The sequence below is a fragment of the Papaver somniferum genome, chromosome 5 (assembly GCF_003573695.1).
Source record: "Papaver somniferum cultivar HN1 chromosome 5, ASM357369v1, whole genome shotgun sequence".
NCBI lineage: Eukaryota > Viridiplantae > Streptophyta > Magnoliopsida > Ranunculales > Papaveraceae > Papaver > Papaver somniferum.
In genome coordinates this window covers 56873016-56887771 of record NC_039362.1, presented here as the reverse complement: position 1 = coordinate 56887771, position 14756 = coordinate 56873016, and positions in this window count along the sequence as shown.

The following is a 14756-nucleotide window of genomic DNA, read 5'->3' as shown; positions in this document are numbered from 1 at the left end:
TGGCACATGCCAGTGGCATAGTGGCGCCTGGCGAAGCCGTGGCATAGTAGCGCCTGGCTATGGCAACTATTTTTCCATATTGGTGTTAGACCCAAATATGGCTCTGGCAACATTGGACCTGTTTCTATATCAAACTTAAGGCCTTAGGAGAATAACTTGACTTAGTTGGCGTGGCAACTTTAGCTAAATTAGGGTTTGGCATATCGAAACCCTAACTAGCGTACGACATGGCCGCGACACGGTGGCGCTTTATGCAATCGGTGCCATGGATACATCAAAGGAACTATGGAAGTCCATAATATGGGAATAACCACAAGGCGCAAGGATGGCCACGAGTGATTACAGAATGGCGCCATTTTTAGGGTTTGGCGGGTCCCACATGGCTCGTGGCATGTTGTAGGGCCAAAGTAGCGTAATTGGGCCACGACTGGAAATTAGGGTTTCGACTAATGCCACTAAGGCAGAGCCGTTTAGAATACCCTAATTGGAATATGTTATGGCGTTTGGCCACGAACAAGGAGTGGGTTAGCACGTTGGCGCGCTATTTATGGCATGTTGACACGATTGACATGCTACTGCGGCAAAGTGGGACGTTTGGCATGTTTGGCATGTTTGTCATGCTACTGCGGCAAAGTGGCACGTTTGGCATGTTTGGCATGCCAATTAGTGTATTGGCGCGACATGGCATATTTGGCATGCCACTAGCACGCCGGAGCGGAATGGCACGTTTGGCATGCCAATTAACATGTTGGCGCGGCTTTTGGGAAGCCAATTTGGCATTGTGACCATCTGGCGCAACTTTGCCTCTTTTAATACTGTGCTAGGTTTAAAGCGACCTGATTGGTCGAAAAAGAGGGGGCCGGCCAATGACGCGTGTCGTAGGCACAACAAATTAATCGAGATATTTCCCACTAATTAACTGGTAATATAGTTGTAGTAAGAGATCGTTCCCACAGAGAGCTATGTAATTTATAGGTTATTTATATTAGCAAAATCAAAACAAAGGGGGATTGTTTAAAAGTGAAATAAAAAGAAACAAATAATAAAAAGATGATCAAGGAATCCATCGCCATTACCAAGCGATAATTGGATTAGTATACTTATCTATCTTCGTTAGAACCATTCGTCACCAACCGTAGGAAAGCAGCTAGAGCAGTGCGATCCCCAAAGTTCCTCTTGTAACCGGATACCGAAGCGCTCGCATATCAAATTCTATCCAACTGAACCACCAAGTAGTAGCGCACTCAAGGTGTAACCCAACCGGAAGCTTTAAGTTATGTGAACTTAGGTTGATCCTAGCAGTTAGATTATTAGCGCAAGATCCACTTACTAGTGTTGTCTTCACACACGATTGCTCCACAGAATCCCTCTGCGAGGTCTCATGTTCTCTACTTGTGTAAGGATTATTCAACAATTACACGGATATCCTAACCCTTTACTAGAAATAGAATGATCAAAATGTTAATCCAATTGTACACTTGAACAATCTAGAAATCAATCATAAACCCCTAATTATAGTGAAAATAAACGACAAGATGATAAAATTCTGAAAAGATTTGTATAATAATAAAGCTTCACGCTAGAACATTGAATTCATCCTTAATCAACAAAGGTTTAGCTTCTCATGATTAAACAATTACCCGGTTTCCCCCTAAAGGGGTAAACCCTAAAATATTAATGAAGAACAAAAGTGTATTATGAGATGTAGAGATATATTTTTCTTAGGTTAAGAAGTCTCTTTTATACTCTCCAAAATTTAGAAGTCCCGTGCTCGATCTCGTGCAAAGTAGTTGCCAAAACTAATCAGAATTCCCAAAATAAGTCACGTCCAACTCTTGCTCGTGTGAAGAATTTCTGCAAGCAGCTAATGGGCTTGCGTACAGCTGTAGAAACCCAGTCCAATGGCCTTGTTTGCCTTGTCAGTCTGCTGGAACCGATAGTGTAACTTCCCTTCTCTTAACTTACGGCTAGGTTATTCAGTCTATGAGTTCTCTTGTATCTTATTCCCTTTTCTTACACAATAATCACGGCTAGGACTTCCTAGACGTATCTTCTCCTGTAACTTTTATTCCGAGAGATATTATCTCATCTTCTCCCATATAAACTCGGGTTTCTCCCTATCTACAATACCAAAATAAATCTCTCTTCCCTGTTCCTTCTCGAGCTCAACATCTCCACATATCCACCTATCTGCATCACCATTAACCAATCACCACAGACCTAACAAACTCCACTCGAGTTTCCCATTTCGAACTCAAGCTCATTGCCATCGACCACAGCCATCTTGCCATACCACTAGCTCCATCAATCATATTCTATCTCCGATAATGGTAGCAGGTGATGTTCCTTGTTGTTTCTTCTTGCAACACTTCGTCACAACTTCACTTTCATCATGAACCACAGTCAACAGTCTTCCCATCGATACTTAACAGCACCTTTCAGTCCATCGGTACCATCCATCAAGTACTATCGTAACATGTTGATTGGAGAAGAAATATCTTAATTGATTCTAGTTCCATATATGTATCGATACTGGTTAGTACATATGGTAAGAATATATCATAGATATATTTAGCATTTACTCCTAAAGATACTTTGATTGCAACTCTTATATAAAGATCTCTGTAACCTCCATTGATATTGTAATAAGAACGAATCCCTTTCTTCTCCCGTGGATGTAGGCTGTAGCCGAACCACGTAAATCTCTTGTTTCATCTTTATTCTTCAAGTTTGCCTCATGGCATTAGCGCAGGTTTGAAGATCCACTATATAGTTTGCAAGTTCTTTTTCCCCCCTTCTTTGTTCTTTTTTTTTATCTGCATACTGCATGATGGCGGAGTCAGATAACAATACTAGTTTAAAGTTAACTTCTGTTCTATTGAATGGCCTTAATTACGTCAGTTGGTCTAGGGCTGCTACGCAAGCTCTTGGTGGAAAAAGAAAATCTGGGTTTATTAACGGGAACAATATTTGTCCTGAATCTAAAGATCCAAAGTATGAGGATTGGATTGGTCATGATCAACTTGTCAGGACATGGCTTTTGCAATCAATGGAGCCGCATATTTCTGATATTTTTTCTTTTTCTGAATCTGCAAAGGATTTGTGGGATTCAGTTGCAAATCTTTTTGGTTGTCAAAATAATGTTGCACGTGTGTTTGAACTCAAGCGTGAAATTGCCGAAGCTTAACAAGGTGATAAAAGCTTCACTGAACATTATGGTTTTTTGAAGAAAAAGTGGGATGAACTGAATTTATATCGACCACATACCACCGATGCAAAAAACCTTACTGAAGAGAGTTGAAGAAGATAAAATATTCGATGTGCTTAGTAGTCTTAAACCTGAATATGAAGCTCTACGGAGTAATATTCTCATGGGTGCCGAACTGCCAACCTTGTCTAGTGTGTGCAACTGTGCAACAAGAAGAGACGCGCAAGAAGGCCATGAACCCGATTCACAAAGGGGTTTCAGATGCAGCTGAATCTAGTGCACTTTTAACTGAAAAAGACGAGAGAAAGAAGTCTTTTGGCACAGAGAAAGGCAAAAACTTTCGTGGTAAAGGAAAGAGAGAAACCGATCATTGTGATCATTGTAATAAAACTAGCCATACCAGGGACGGGTGTTGGGACATACATCCACATCTTAAGCCTAGTTTTGAAAAGAATAAAATCGATCGTGCTGCCGTTGCTGATAATACTTCATTTACTATGAATCAATTGAAGGAATTCTTTCACCAGTTGAGTAAATCTGATCAAAAGTATGCTCATGCTTCAGGTAATTTACTCGCCTTACTAAGCTCGTCTAATTTCAAAGATAATACTTGGATAGTTGACTCCGGAGCCACAGATCATATGGCGAATAATCCCTCATCAGTTCATGATTTTGTACATAGCTCTGGTAGACATGGAGTGTCAGTTGCTAATGGAAAAATTGCTCCCGTATTAGGAAGTGGAAAAATCAATTTTTTTTTTCCAATTTCCCATCTTATGAAGCACTTGTTATTCTATCATTCCCTACCCAGTTGTTATCTGTCGGAAAAATCACAAATTCCATGAATTTTGACGTAATTTTTTCTCCTACTTCCGTCATCTTTCAGGATCGAAATACGAAGAAGAGGATTGGTGAAGGGATTTATTCACATGAGCTATATTTGCTGACGTCTATTAACAAGGCGTATTTTTCTAAAAGATCTAAGCAAAGCTGCATTTTTCAGAGAAGGCTTGGGCACCCTTCCAATAATATTTTGTCTAGAAATTTTCCTTCAATTTATATTGAGTCGAGAGTTTGTGATGTTTGTCAGTTCTCTAAAAAATCTCTTTTGCCATTTCCTAATTCTATGTCGCAATCAACCATGGCTCTTGAATTAATTCATTCAGATATATGGGGTCCTGCTCCAATTGATTCTTATGACGGAATCAAATATTTTGTGATATTTATTGATGACTGGTCTCGTGCTACATGGATATATCTACTTAAATCTAAAACTGATGTATCTGCTGTTTTCAAAGAATTTCATCTACAGAAAATGGGCTATATAGCCAAAAAAGGGAGTTTTCTAGGCTATATAGACAGTTAGGATTCGGCCTGGGTCAAATAGCCAATGGAATATTTTTAGTGTGGAGAGACTAAACTACCCTTTCTATCACTGCTACTTAACATTTCTTCTCGTCTTCTCCGCCTCCATATAACCAGATCTAAAAAAACCATTACCATCTCTCTCTCCATCAGCGTCTGTAACGTATCCTTCTTCTTCATTCTTCACAGAAACACCACCACAACCAATTCACAGCGACACCATGACCACTCGACATCTTTGTTTATTTTGGAAACTAACAACAAGAGGTAATTCATCTGATTTTGGGGAAAGGCGGTATAACATTAGGGTTCTTATGTTTGATTTGAATTCGTTAAACGAGAATTGAATACTTATTAATTGCATGTTTGATTTAGGATTTTTTATTTTCTGAAAATTCCCGGTGGTGTATGACCTTTTATCAATTCAATCTCTTCTGGTTGAATCCCCTTGGAAAAGATGTTAAAAGACTTTACCCTAAGAAACCCTAATCATCAATACCTATTTATCTTTCAATTCTGGATCTAATTTCTTATTATTTCTGTCATGATGAGTTTCAACGGCGCCTCCTATGGAAGTAAATTTCTTCATCGATATTCTATTTCTCATCTTCACTTTATGCTGGTAGGATGGGGTAATGTTGAAATCAGCAAAGATGTGATGTGATTGGGGAATTTTTGGTTGGATTCAAATCAATTGAAATGCCATTAATCAATTGGTAAATTTCTTAACCTTAATTGTGTTTTTGATTGTAATTGATTTCAAATTTGGTGTAACTGGATTTTAGTTGGTTATTGTAATGAATTTAAAGTTTATGTTGTGGATGAAAATTGTTTGCATCTGGTTATGTGTATTGTATGGTTTGCATCTGGTTATCGAAGTCGTGCCGCAACAAGTGTTTGTAAGAAATGCCCAAGTGTGTTTTTATGGCTAAATGGTTAAGGATGTAACTGGTTTTCATCTAGAACTAAGATAGGATGTAACTGGTTTTCATATGATACATGCATATTTGAAGTTTTAATAAAGATGATAATAAGGAGGATGTAACTGGTTTTCATCTAGCATAAAAATAGGATGTAACTGGTTTTCATGTTATTTGATTCTGTTATTTGTCCGCGTCCTAGTTTTCATGTTATTTGATGTAATTAAGTATCTTTATACTAGGATGAAAACTAGTTTCATCCAGGTTTAATTTGTGGTGTATATTTTTCAGCATCTTTATACTAGGATGAAAACCAGTTTCATCCAGGTTTAATATAATATAAACTAGGATGAAACCAGTTTCATTTAGATTTAATTTGTGTTGTATATAATTTCAGCATGTTTAAACTAGGATGAAAATGGTTTTCATCCAGGTTTAGTATAGTAAAAACTAGGGTGATATCAGTTCTATTTAGGTTTAATTTTTGGTATATATTGTTTCAACACTTTTAAACTAGGATGAAACTGGTTTCATCCAGGTTTAATGTGTGAGTACGTGTTTAAGTAGTAGTAGTGTGTTTACTAACCAGCAATCTCATTTTATAGTGCAGCAGTTTCATAGTGCTAGTCTTAGTGCATCTGAACTTGTACATATCAGGTTCTTGACATCTTTTAGTTCTGTTTCAATCCCAATTTATACCTTATGCTTATCAATCGGTTACTTGTAGATTTTAGTGCAACATATTAAAACAACACTTCCAAAGTTGAAGTCACGCATAAGTTCTTCACCAGTGGACGTGGCGAAGGAGCATGCTATCTATGGGGAAATAACATAATCAAAAGTATGTATTAAATTTTCCTTTTGAATCGGTTGCATTTTAAATGTCTTGCAATTTGATCAAATCCGAGTAGTTCCACTGACCGTTGATTCACTAATTATCTGCAGGCTGGCCAGGGAGCACTTTTACTGAAAATTCTTTCAAAATTTTCTGAGGGTAAAATATATGTTTCCATAACCTTTTATCTTGTTATCAGAAAGCTAATTTCATATGTATCTTAATCATATCAGGTCAACCACATGAGTTATTAACTGTGTATGAACTCGTTTTTTTTCCAGTGTATTTGAAGAATCGATTAGAGGAGATGATTTAAGTGTATAACCATGTATCTGGAAGTAATTATGGGTATCTGGAAGTGTATAACAATCGTCGTAGTTTTCATGTTAGCTTGTTGTACAAGCTCTGTTTTGCTTGTACAGCAAAAACAGAGTAATTAACTCTGTTTTATGTGTGTATCTGTGTTACATACTCTGTTTTTTACTTTGTTTTATGTACTTTGTTTTTTTCTCTGACTTAGTACTCTGTTTTTTGCTCTGATTTAGTACTCTGTTTTGCTTGCAATTAACTCGTAAAACAGAGCAATTAATTTATTTTTTTTTGTACTCTTTTTTTTTGTTGTACTATGTTCTTAAAAAACCCAATAAACATTTGTAGAAGATAGGGACATATTGGTCTGTTCCAATTAATTAATAAAAAAGATTCTGTGTGAAATATCCATTTTGGCTAAATGAACAGTATTTTTCTGTTTTTTGGCTATATGAACAGTATCTAAACCTAAGAATATATTTCACATAGGATTTGTAAAGACCAATTTTGTGTTTCATCTAATGGTAACAAACCAGTTTGATGCTAAAATCAAATGTTTTAGATCAGATAACGGGACTGAATTTTTCAAAGGATCCTAACCAAGTTATCTCGGAAGGCACGGCATTATTCACCAAACTAGTTGTGTTGGAACGTCGCAACAAAATGGTGTTTCCGAAAGGAAACTTCGGCACATATTAGAAACAACTCGTGCTCTTATGCTTCAAATGGATGTTCCTAAGAAGTATTGGTCTCATGGGTCCTTGACAGCCACATACTTGATTAATCGACTCCCTAGTCGGGTTATTGATTTTCAGTCTCCCTTGGAAGTTTTGAAGAACAGCAAACCTAACATTTCTCATCTTCGTGTATTCAGGTGTGTGTGTTATGTGCATTTACATGCTAAACACCGTGACAAACTCGATGCGCGAGCTATGAAGTGTGTATTTTTTGGATACTCTTCGACAAAAAAGGGTTATATATGCTATAATACAACTTCTCGGAAAATTTTGTGTCTCGTGTTATATTTGATGAAAATGCATCGTATTTTGGAAATGAAACTGGAAGTAGGTTCCAGGGGGAGAACTTGGATGATTTGGTACCACTTCCAGTTATCAATGATAATTTATCCATTAATGATAATACACAAAATGAGGATGATGCAATAGTTGAGTTACCAGCTCCATCAAGTGAAGTTACACATGAAATGGAACCATGTGAAGTTCCTGTGCAATCTGAAACTACAGTTCTTGAAGAGGTTTCCACCTCAACAGTTGAAAATGCTTCCGCGCTAATAGTGAGAAAATCAAATAGGGAGAAGAAAGCACCGGAAAAGTTGAAAGATTTTTACACTTATCATTCTGTTTCATATCCAATGCAGGCTTATTTGATGTATGATAATTTAGGTGCTTCACATGCTGGTTTTTTAAGTGCTATATCAAGCACCCAAGAACCTAAAAACTTCACAGAAGCCAAATCCAATACAGTGTGGAATACATCTACGAAAGATGAGTTGCAAGCTTTAGAAGACAATGATATGTGGAGTTAAGTTACCACCAGGGAAGAAAATCGCCGGGTGTCGTTGGGTGTACAAAATTAAATATCACAGTGATGGAACAATAGAGAGACATAAGGCGAGGTTAGTGGCTCGAGGATTCACTCAAACATATGGAGTAGATTATACCGAAACCTTTGCACCAGTTGCAAAAATGAATACTTTTCGTGTTCTTGTTTCTCTTGCAGCAAATAAGGATTGGAAGTTATTTCAAATGGACGTCAAGAATGCTTTCTTGCACGGGGATCTCAAAGATGAGGTATATATGAGTATTCCACCTGGGCATCCACAAGAAAATAACCCTAATCTAGTTTGCAAACTTAAAAAGGCGATATACGGACTAAAGCAATCCCCCGTGCGTGGTATGCAAAGTTGAGTTCCGTTCTCGTGAAATATGGGCTTAAAAGGAGTTCAGCAGATTCGTCTTTGTTTATAAAAAGGGGTGATTCCGGAACTACAATTGTTTTAGTTTATGTTGATGATCTTGTAATTACAGGAGATAATCAACAAGAAATACTATATCTCAAGGCCATGCTCCATTCCAAGTTCGCTATCAAAGATTTGGGGATACTTAAATATTTTCTGGGTATAGAAGTTGCTTATTCTAAGAAGGGGATATTTCTTAATCAAAGAAAATATGTGTTGGACTTGTTACGCGAAACAGGAACAATGGGAATAAAGACTCGTGATACTCCTGTAGAGAGTGGTAACAAACTTGATAATAATGGTGAGTTCGTAAAGGGTACTGGATTATTCCAAAGGTTAGTTGGCAAGTTAATCTATCTTACCGTTACTAGACCTGACATAGCATATGCGGTTAGCTTAGTCAGTCGTTATATGCATTCTCATCGCATTAAACATATGAAAGTTGTTGCTAGAATCTTGGAATACTTAAAGGGGTCACCTGGTAGAGGAGTTTTGATGAGTAAGAATGGACATAATTCTATTGATGGTCATTGTGTTGGGATATATATTTAAAAACATAGTTTTGTAATATTGTACCAAACTTAGAGACATAGTGTGGTGGTATTATTTTGGGCTCCCACACTATAGGCTTGGGTTCAAGTCTCACCCCACACATTTGACTAGGTATATTATATATATATCTATATTACTTAATAAAATCCGGGAGAGCGGGGCCTTGGGGCCTTGGGAGGTATGGTGATTCAGAAACTGATTTTTTGCAGGTTTTAACTCTTGATTTCCAAAACGGTTTTCTACTTAATATTCTCTAATTAACTCTATTAATTTTTGGTAATTATATTGTTACCGTTTTATGACTGTTATGGAGGATTTTCAGTGAGCACTAATTACGAAATTTATTTTCATTAAAAACCGTATTGATTTGTTTTTGAGATATAAAAGAACAGTTTCTGGAGAATATGAAATATATTGTTTTCATCTATTTTTGAGTTCTGAGCAAGTGAAGAAAGAGTAGTTGTTGGTTTGATTTCTCATAGTGTAGAGAAATCGAACAAGAAGAGTATCAGCTGTTTTATCCCATAGGGTTTTCGACAAGTTTTGACTGCTAGCACAATCAAGAGGCAGAGTCGCGAAACACCTTAAAGATAGCGACCTAGTCCGCGACTCAGCTGTTTGAGATTTATTTTTTTGAATTTTCTATATTGTTTCCAACAATTTTAAGGTGGTTGATTTTGCTATGGAGGTTGAAAAGAAGCGTGTTGATGATACCAACAAGCCATTCAAATTTGAAGGGCTGCATTTCAGAAGATGGAAGCTGAAGATGTTCTTTTATCTCAAACTCATGAAGCTGCATATGATTGTGTCGAGTGTTCATCCTGGAACCCTAGAACCTGCTGCTGATAAGACTGATGCTGCTAATAAGACTGCTGATGTTGCTGCTGATGCTGATGTTGATGATGGTGCTGCTGCTACTCATCCACCTCCTACCGGTGGTGCCAAAGACGTTTTTTCTCAAACTCCTGAGGAGAAACAGAAGGCCATTGACAAATGGGTCGATGATGACTTTGATTGCAAAAACTACATTCTTAACGCATTATCTGATGATTTATATGAGTATTATTCAACTTTTGAAACTGCTAAAGATGTGTGGGATGCATTACAGAAAAAATATGACACCGAGGAAGCTGGCTCAAAGAAGTATGCTGTGAGACGGTATTTGAGATACCAAATGGTGGATGATAGGTCAGTTGTTGCACAGGCTCATGAACTTCAAAAAATTTACCACGAAATTATGACCGAAGGTATGAAAACTGATGAACAATTTCAAGTTTCTGTAATGATTGACAAGTTACCACCTAGCTGGAAAGATTTTCGTAATACTTTGCGTCACAAGACTAAAGAATTTTCTCTTGAAAGTTTGATTGTTAAGCTCAGGGTTGAGGAAGAAGCTCGGAAACAAGATAGAAGGAAGAGATTCTCATTGTTTCTAACAATAAGACTCATCCTAGTTTGAAACCTAAGAAGAAGGACCTGAAACCTAACCCGAACCAAAAGAAATGAGGAAGGCCTAATCAAAACAAGAACCAACACCCATCAAGAAATGGACAGAATTCCAATTCTGAGTTTCTTTGTTATACCTGTAATAAACCAAACCACATGGCTAGGAATTGCAGGTTTAACAAGGAAAAGAATAACGCACAATCTAATGTTGTGGGTGACGTTATAATTTCCATGGTCTCTGATCCAGAGTTCTACATGGTTGGTGGATCTGATGGGTGGTGGATAGACAGTGGTGCTTTGCATCATTGTTTTTTTGATAGGTCCATGTTTAAGACTTATGCTGAAACCAAGGATAAGAAAGTGTTGTTGGGAGACTCTCACAGCACTATGGTGAAAGGTTCTGGTACGGTAGAGTTGAAGTTTACTTCTGGGAAGAAACTCATGCTGAAAGATGTCCTTCACACTCCAGAAATGAGAAAAAACCTTGTTTCCGGCTATCTTCTCAACAAGGCTGGGTCGTATCAAACTATTGGGTCTGATATTTGCACTATAACTAAGAATAAGAGTTTTGTAGGAAAAGGTTATGCTATTGATGGAATGTTTAAGCTTAATGTTGATGCTATGAATAAAATTGAATCTTCTGCTTATATGGTTTGCAATTTTAATGTTTGGCATGGTAGGCTTTGTCATGTGGGTAAAAAGTTAGTAAATAACATGAGCAAGTTAGGTGTCTTCCCTGAATTTTCTGAAAATGAATTTGAAAAATGTGAATACTGCAGTCAAGCAAAAATAACCAAAACTTCACATAAATCTGTTGTAAGAGAATCCAAACCACTAGACTTAATACATTCTGATTTGTGCGAATATGAAGGTATCCTAACTAGAAATGGAAAAAGGTATATCATGACGCTCATTGATGACTGTTCTAGTTATACTTATGTTTATTTGTTGAGCCATAAGAATGAAGCTATTGAAAAGTTTAAGATCTTTATTGCTGAAATTGAAAATCAATTTGGTAGAAAAAATAAGAGGTTTCGTAGTGATAGAGGCACTGAATATGATTCTGCTCCCTTTACTGAAATTTATCAAACTAATGGCATAATACATGAAAGAACTGCTCCATATAATCCTCAAATGAATGGGAAAGCTGAGAGAAAGAATTGTACTCTTACTGAATTGATTGTTGCTTGTTTGCTTAGTTCTGGTGCTGCTTCTCATTGGTGGGGTGAATGTTTGTTGACTGTTTTCCATGTTTTGAATCGCATTCCCAATAATAAAACCAAAATATCTCCTTATGAAATCTGGAGAGGTAGAAAACCTAATGTCTCTTATTTTAGAGTTTGGGGTTGTTTAGCTTTTGTTAGAAAACCTGATCCTAAAAGACATAAGTTAGAAAGTAGAGCTTATGATTGTGTTTTTCTTGGTTATGCTCAAAACAGTAAAGCTTATAGGTTCTTTGATATTAATAATAAGGTTATTATTGAATCTATTGATGCTGATTTCTTTGAAGAGAGATTTCCTTTTAAATCTAGAAATAGTGGGGGTTCAATACCAAGTACTTTACCTAGTTCTAATTCTGAACCTAGATTAGAAGAACCTAGAAGTCAAGAAACAAGGATCACTGAATTTGAACCTAGATGCAGTAAAAGAGCTAGGACTGAGACAAAAGATAAAAATCCCGACTTTGAATTTTACGCTATAGAGGAAGAACCTTCTAATTTACAAGAGGCGTTTAGTTCTGCAGAGTCTAGTTTCTGGCAAGAAGCTGTAGATAATGAATGGGATTCTCGCATGTCTAATGGAACTTGGCGTATAGTAGATTTACCTCCTGGTTGTAAGCCTATAGGTTGTAAATGGGTTTTGAAAAGGAAACTCAAACCTGATGGAACAGTAGATAAGCACAAGGCTAGACTGGTTGCTAAAGGATTTAGGCAACGAGAAAACGTAGACTTTTTTGATACTTATTCTCCTGTTACTAGATTAACATCTATACGTGTTTTGATTGCTGTTGATGCTGCTCATAATCTTGTTATTCACCAAATGGATGGTAAAACTGCCTTTTTGAATGGTGAACTAGAAGAGGAAATTTACACGGAACAACCTGAAGGTTTTGTAATTCCTGGACAAGAACAGAAAGTATGTAAGCTAGAAAAATCTCTTTATGGTTTGAAACAAGCTCCTAAACAATGGCATGAGAAATTTGATAATTTAATGATTTCAAATAACTTCAGAATAAATGAGGGTAACAAATGCATCTACTATAAATCTGAGAATGATGTGTGTATGATTGTTTTCTTGTATGTGGAGGATTTGCTGATATTTGGTTCCAATTTATCTGTTGTCAATGAAACTAAAAGCATGATTTGTTCGAATTTTGACATGAAAGATTTGGGTGAAGCTAGTGTAATCTTGGGAATCAAAATAACTAGAACTAGTAGTGGTATTACTTTAGATCAATCTCACTACATTGAAAAAATTCTGAAGAAGTATGATTATTTTGATTGTAATCCTGTTGGTACTCCTTTTGATCCTAGTGTGAAATTGTTTAAGAATACTGGAGAAAGTGTTAGACAATCTGAATATGCTAGTATAATTGGCAGTCTGCGTTATGAAACTGATTGTACTAGACCAGACATTGCATATGCAGTGGGAGTTTTGTGCAGGTTTACCAGTAATCCTAGTTTGGAACACTGGGATGCTATTGAGAGGGTTATGCGTTATCTGAAAAGAACCACAAACATAGTATTACACTATCATGCAGTCCTTGAAGGATTTAGCGATTCTAATTGGAACACTCTTTCAGATGATTCCAAGGCCACCAATGGATATGTTTTTACTATTGCTGGGGGCGCTGTATCTTGGAGATCAAAGAAACAGAAAATTATAGCCCAATCTACGATGGATGCTGAATTGATGGAACTAGCAGCAGCTAGTGAAGAGGCAGGATGGCCGAAGAGTCTGTTATCAGACATTCCAGTATGGGAAAAACCGATACCAGCCACTTTGATCCACTGCGATAGTACCGCAGCTATCGGAGTAGTAGAGAATTGTTATAATAACAATAAGAATCGACAGATACGTCGAAAGCACGACACAGTTAGAGAATTTCTCACGACTGGTGTTGTTAGAGTAGATCATGTAAGGTCTGAAGGAAATATAATTGATACTTTGACGAAAGGATTAGCAAGAGAAAAGGTATGGAATATCTCTAAAAGTATGAGACTTTTTCCCGTGATAAGTTGAGTCATTTGTAATGGATAGCCAACCTAGAAATAGGTTCAAAGGGACTAGATGAAGTTACAAATGATATGATAGAGTCATGCATTCCCATAACATGATATCCTGAAGTGGGAAACAGGCTGAGTGTTTAAACTCTTAATGATGTCTATAGCTCTTAAGTTAGAGTGGGATACACAGGAGTATTCTTGATAGACTCACCTATACGGATGTGAAGGTGTGGCCGCCTTCTATGAGAACTTGGGCACTTCTCTAGACCGTTCGTTAAAAAAAAGGGATAAGCACATGGCCTTAATGTGCGAACTTAAGGACTTTATTCTAGATATAGTTGTGTGTGTTGAATAATCTAGTATTAGTTAGATTTCAAGACGCGAGTCACTCTAGTTACCTGATACTTAGAAAGTTTCACACTATGTAGAGGTTCAAGTCGAAAGGCACCTTTTCTTATGTACAACTGTATATCACTTGCTCAATGTTTTGAAATATAAGTGGGGGATTGTTGGGATATATATTTAAAAACATAGTTTTGTAATATTGTACCAAACATAGAGACATAGTGTGGTGGTATTATTTTGGGCTCCCACACTATAGGCTTGGGTTCAAGTCTCACCCCACACATTTGACTAAGTATATTATATATATATCTATATTACTTAATAAAATCCGGGAGGGCGGGGCCTTGGGGCCTTGGGAGGTCTGGTGATTCAGAAACTGATTTTTTGCAGGTTTTAACTCTTGATTTCCAAAACGGTTTTCTACTTAATATTCTCTAATTAACTCTATTAATTTTTGGTAATTATATTGTTACCGTTTTATGACTGTTATGAAGGATTTTCACTGAGCACTAATTATGAAATTTATTTTCATTAAAAACCGTATTGATTTCTTTTTGAGATATAAAAGAAC